This window comes from Chenopodium quinoa, unplaced genomic scaffold (assembly GCF_001683475.1).
Source record: "Chenopodium quinoa cultivar QQ74 unplaced genomic scaffold, ASM168347v1, whole genome shotgun sequence".
NCBI lineage: Eukaryota > Viridiplantae > Streptophyta > Magnoliopsida > Caryophyllales > Amaranthaceae > Chenopodium > Chenopodium quinoa.
In genome coordinates this window covers 57,370-63,726 of record NW_018745382.1, presented here as the reverse complement: position 1 = coordinate 63,726, position 6,357 = coordinate 57,370, and the positions used below count along the sequence as shown (strand labels likewise).

The 6,357-nt window shown below is 35.4% G+C and overlaps 1 pseudogene; it reads right to left on the bottom strand.

The window, feature by feature from the left end:
- Window positions 1-2,241: 2,241 nt before the first annotated feature.
- LOC110712859 lies at window positions 2,242-4,700 on the bottom strand (annotated as a pseudogene).
- Window positions 4,701-6,357: the final 1,657 nt, after the last annotated feature.

The following is a 6,357-nucleotide window of genomic DNA, read 5'->3' as shown; positions in this document are numbered from 1 at the left end:
AAGAGAGAAAATGTTTAATTTTTTATTTTTGGGGGAAATTGGGAATTTTTTAGGGTTTATAATTTGGGAAAATTGAGAATTTTTATTTTTAAGGTATTATATTTGATGTTAGGAAGTTTTAGAAACAGAAAAATTAGGATAAAAAAAGTCTTATAAGAGTTACCCAATTTTAACATTTTTAACTCAGACCTAACACCCAACCCTTTAAAAGTCTATTATTTAATAATCCTTTAAAAAGCTCGTCCCATTTAAATATTGAATGGATAAAGTCCTTTTATAAAATGGCTGGGTCAGGGTTTTAAATAGGCCCCTAACCCATTGAACAGGTCTTAGAATGGTCAAAGTCCATATCGTATTTGTGTTTAGTTATAATTCTAAGAATTTTAAACTCATTACTCTTACTACATCTAACCGTCAAAAGGCAAACCAAACATATAGTATTAAGAATCAAATTCTAAACTTGTACCATTATGGTTCAATCCTATTTTAACCCCGTATCACATTGCAAATCAAATGCTCTTATGTGTTTCTTTGATTTTAATTGAGAATGTCTCGAGCAATGCCCTGATTGTTATTTTTCATAATTTTTTTATCGAAAAATTTAACTTCATTAGCTACCTCCTTAGCAAATTTGACAATCGGAGCATTCGTCGTATATATCGAGAGGTAAATAGAGCGACAGCTACGGTTACTAACGTCAGTCATTTACTTATTAAATAGAACTATATACATTAGTTTTTGTAACAACTCTTCTTTAAATTCCATCCTCTGTTCAGACACATTAGGAATTCCCTTCATACGAATTCCTCATACGGTGAATTTCCTATGTTCCTCTTACCTTTATATTAAAAAAATGTACCTTTGACAAGCTAACAAGCTACAAAGAATTTGCAGGCTACAACATTGTTGCTCATAAGAGAAATAGAAAATTGCAAGCAGTTCACAACTAGCGCAGATGCTCTTAATAATAGTTCGTGAAAAATTATCTACTCCATTTTCCTACTTGGCTACTCTCAAGATTGCTAACTAGTCCTGAAAATTTCTAAAGGCTAGAATCACATGTTCAACATAATCCATTTCATTATCTTACAAAATTAAAAGACACTAAATTATCTGTAGGAACTAATCATTTAAAAACCTACTTTACTATGTATTCCATGAAACTTCAACCTAAAATCCAAAATTGTGTTCCCATGTGGGCGGCTATAAAGTAGAACCAGCTCATTCCATTATCTTACTATTATTGAAATTTTAGTAGGACTATAACAGAAAAATAATTACTTTTTGGGACCCACGCGCCATTTGTTGCAAGTGACAGCCTTTTGCATTTACTTTCCTCTCATTCTCCAGCATAGACCCCACTATTATTAGAAAATTTTGACTCTGGGTCCCACTTAGATTATATTGCTACTACAATTATGTTTGATTATTTTGCATCATTTGGTCATGCATAAGAAATTTGTACATACATTTTTATTTTATTTTTTATATATATAACAGAATAAGAAGAAAAAAAAGGGGTAAGAATTCAACAAAACAGCCCATCATTTGGTTTTCCTTACCCTGTTTTTATGTGGACAACAATTATGTGACTTTTTCCTCTTTTCGAAGACTTTCAATAATTAGAGACCCTCATTATATGTATTAAAGTCAATTATGTCATTAATAATTTGTTTCTGGTCTACTAATATGAGGAATTGGTTGGATTTAGCTTAATGGAACTAGTTCTGACAACAATGTGTCCATGGGGATGTTAACAAAATATAGATTTCTTTACTCGAGTAACATAACTACTATCGTCAACTAATTATTTGGGTTTTGTCAAGCTTACATTTATCTAAGTTAGTAATATGCCATTTTAAACTAAACCATGCTCTTATGAAAATTATCTATTGATTATCGTGTGTGTCCCATTGACCATAGAATAATAATGGATTTAAGAATGATAGAAAACTTATAGGATGGAAGATACTAGTATGCGTTAAACTATCAAGATTCCAATTTTGAACCAACCTAAAACCATAAAGGGATGTTTCATAAGCTTTCATCATCTTTGCTTGTCAACCAATTCTTAGAAATTGCTTGGTGACATTGATCAATAACTCCAAAAATGCCTACATTTGACTTTCAAAAGAAAATCTTCATAACTCGAGAAATCTTGCTTATTATTGTATAACTGTTGATCAATGTGTTTATATAAGGTATAATAATAACAAGAGATAATTATACTGATTAAACACATTACTAGCAAAAGATAAACAATCAAATTCCATGAGAGGAAAGAATTGTCCTACAAACATATCAAATATCCTTATTCTAAAAGAAAAACAATGAAATGAATAGATTTTGCTTAGTACTACTATACAATCAGAGAAAATCCCTTAAAATTCTTTGAATCTGATCTTCCCTCAATCGAATTTTCCTCCCCTAATCCTTAAAATATACTCTATATAACAATAAATTCAAATAATAGAATTCAATAGTTTAGTTAGCATAGGCCTAAAACCTCCTTCAATTAACCAACTGCTCTTCTATGTACATTTGCTCCCATGGTAAACACATATCCTGACCTTGAGCACCATTTCCTGCACCACTACGACCATAACTCGGCGACCTTGCTCCCAAAAACCCGGCACCAGCCTCGTCTTTCACCAGAGAATTCACCCAAGAAACATCCGGCTCATTGAAGCCGGGTGGGGAAGTTCTAGTGGCATTGGCATTGTTATTGTTGGCACCACGAAAACCAAATGAATTCGATTTCCTTAGCTTGTTCAACTCTTCTCCATGGATCCCCCAATCCAATGTTCCATTCGGCGAGCCCCAATTGGACATAGGGGTCGACATTGGATTTGACATATTACCACCCATTGGTGATCCTGGAGCTGTCCTGTCAATGAAGCTCTGGCTACGCTTAACAAAGGCTGCAGCTCGCGAGTTCAGCATTGCTGCAGCCATTGACTTAGGGGAGTCAAGAGCCCTTGGAGGTGACAACTTCCTTGGAGAATTGAGAGGTGAATCCAATACACTTGGGGGTGACATCTTCCTTGCTACATTGATCGAAGCAAAAGCTGATTCGAGATTAGTAGCCTGCATCATGTCATTAGCCCTGCCCATATTGTTGTTGTTCCACCTAGGAGACGGCCTAGGTGAAAGAACTTGCTGATGCTGGTGTTGTTGCTGCTGCTGGTACTGATGTTGTTGGTTCATGAGCTGCGACTCGATTTTGATCAGCTCTCTTTCCAACTCCACATCTCTAGCACTAAAGCTAGACCTTAGTCTACTACCAGGTAATTGTAGATTAGGAGGTGTGACACCAAAACCCGACTTCCCCTGATACATCCCTCCTGCACCCCCTGATGCTCCGTTGCTAGGGGAAAGCGGAGCAAATGAAGGGGACATCGGAGGAGTGGATGTACAACTAAACCCACCACCAGGAGACGACGACACATTCACATCAGGAATCGCGGAACCAGTAGAAGCATACACAGGGCGCAACTCCTCCCTCTTATGAGCAAAGAAGCAAACCTTCCTAGCACACCCAATCTCATCCTTACACAAACGAGTCCTATACTGCGCCGGATGCAACCACGACTCGAACACACCATGAGCAAACTCACACTCCTCTCCCTTCTTGCAGCTCCCCTTCTTGAACTCGGGGCACGGCACGCAAGTGTACTGGTACTTCTTCGGTCTCTCCTCCTTGCATTCTCACCGGGGTGAGCAAACGGGCACTCCGTCCAATCATGAGTATACGCCCTCGAACACGGCTTAATCTTGAAACAATACATCCTAAAATCATCACTTCCGTAAACTCCATTGTTAATATCCGGCAGTTCAGAAACTGCAAACTCCTTCTTGGAATCGGACTCGGAATCAGAACTGAACCCGGAAACTGAACCAGAATCTGAATCAGAATACCCAGATTTCAGCAGAACATCAAGCTGCTGCTTATAACTGTTCTTCGAGGGTATTTTTGGAAACATGTGGATTAAATCAGACGCCCTATTACCTGAACAAAACAACAACAACAAAAAATAATCAATCACTAATTCAAAAGAAGACAAATAATAAAAATATTCCATAACAATAATACAAGCAATTGATAAAGATAAGAAATAATACCGTTAGCATCAACGATGTTGGTGTTAGCAGAAGCCGAAATAAGGCGGTGAACGACATAAGGAGAATTGTGAGAGCCACCAGCCACTGCACAGTGAAGGGCGGTGACCCGATCAGACCCGGAAACTCGGTTAACATGAACCGAATCACCACCAAATTGAAGTACAAAATCAAGAATATTGTTACTACCATATTGAGCGGCCACCATAAGTGGTGTCCGCTCTTCGTAAGACATTTTGTTGGTTCCAATTCCACGAGTGTACCAAACACCCACCTCATCAATCGGCAGACCACCCGACTCAACGGCGAGTTTAAAGCTGTTAATATCGTCGGAAGCCGCGTATTCGAGTAATGTTGATGTTTATTACAGACTTGTTCTTGGGAGATATCCATACCCATGACTCCAAATACGGAGTAAGATTATAAGCTGTTAGAGATATGAGATATAATCAATATGGAAAATATATATGATAGGTTTGACTGAGAAGAAATTGAGTGAATAATGAATGAGTGATTCTGGTGTTGTTTTGGAGGAGAGAGAGGTAAGGGCGGCTCTTATAAAGGAAAGGAGCACCGGCCAAAGGAAGAAAGGGAGGAAAGTGTGACTTTTCTGCTTTCGCCCTTCTTTCTTTTAAGTGCTTTTGGATTGATATTAATTGGAGTATTATATAATTAGTTTAATTTTCTTTATAGGTTTGAAGAGTAATAAAGGGGGGTCAATAAGTCAAAGGGTCAAAGGGTACTACGCGTGTGGGCGTGACTCTGCCTTGGTCTACGAAATGAAATTGGCATGAAATCAAATGTTGATTCTATATCTTAACTATATCTTCACTCACAACTATGTGATTGCTTACCTTTATTTTTGTATATTTTTATATTTATTAACTATTACTACTATTACTAAAATAAAACGTTGCTGACGTTATTACTGTCGATATGTCACTCCTCATGATAAAAAAATTTCCCGCCTAAATACAAGAATGATGTCATATTTTTTTTTGGAATTATCATATTTAATAATTTTGAAATTTGAATATTAGAACCTTCTACATTACAAATACAACCTATCAATTTATTCTTAAAAAATGAAATAATTTTAAGTAACACACTAATAAATAGACTCCTACATTGAAATATGTATTAAGTGACGTTGAACAGGTATTATATCATAATTTTGATAAAAATCTAAAATTTTAAAAGTACATATATTTTTGTTCAAGGTGCATAATTCTTATTTACATTTATCCATTTTTTTAAAAAATGTACAAATTATAAAATAGATTTTATATAAACCGTGCATCGCACGGGTTCTAACCTAGTTAGTTAATATAGTAATCCTAATTTTATAAGGAGTAGGAAGCTAAGAGTTGGAAGTCTTAAAACATTGTCTTTGTTTTTACGGAGTTATATTATATGGATTATTTCTTCTGTCCTGAATAAATAAATTAATCGTGTATTAGCATAATTTTTATTTTTTTAAAAAAAAAGCGCATCTATTATGAAAGTATGGTAATGGATGAATTTTCTAATTTTTATGCCGAATTATGTGATCAAAGAAAAGACGGAGATCAGTGGCGTATCCAGGATTTCCGAACTGTGGGTTCGAAATCTTAAAAAAAAACGATGACCATATATTGATTAAAAATTCAATACATAAATTCAATTTTTTATTACAAATGGATGGATTACACAATAAAAAAAAAAAAAAACTTCTTCTAGTTAATCATCAATTATAATCATAGTAACAAAAGCTCTACAATCTACAATAATACACAAAATACACAATTAATTATCAATTAAAATCACAAGTCCCCAATAAACACAAATTTGACAATATAAACTTCTTCTAATTATCAAATTTCAATTAACAGAACAAGTAAAAATTTATAATTCTAAGTTTCTAAACTTCTAACTTTCTACAATTCAATTTCTCAACAATTCAAGAATTCAACAATATATCAAAACCATAAACCAATTTAAAAAAATAAAACAAGCAAACCAAGATTAAGAATTAATAGGAGTAGACTAGTAAGAGGAATAAGAGATTAAGAGGACTCACAATTGTAGAACTAGAAGAACTTGAAATCTGAACTCAGAAGAGTAGAAGACAGAACAGTCGTGAGTCGTCCCTCGTCCACTCGTCCGTGTCTCCGTCACTCCGTGTGGACGTGAGGTGGTCGTCGGTCGGTGTCTCGGTGTGCGGTGCCGCGGCGGCTAGTGGCTACTGGCTAGGGTCAT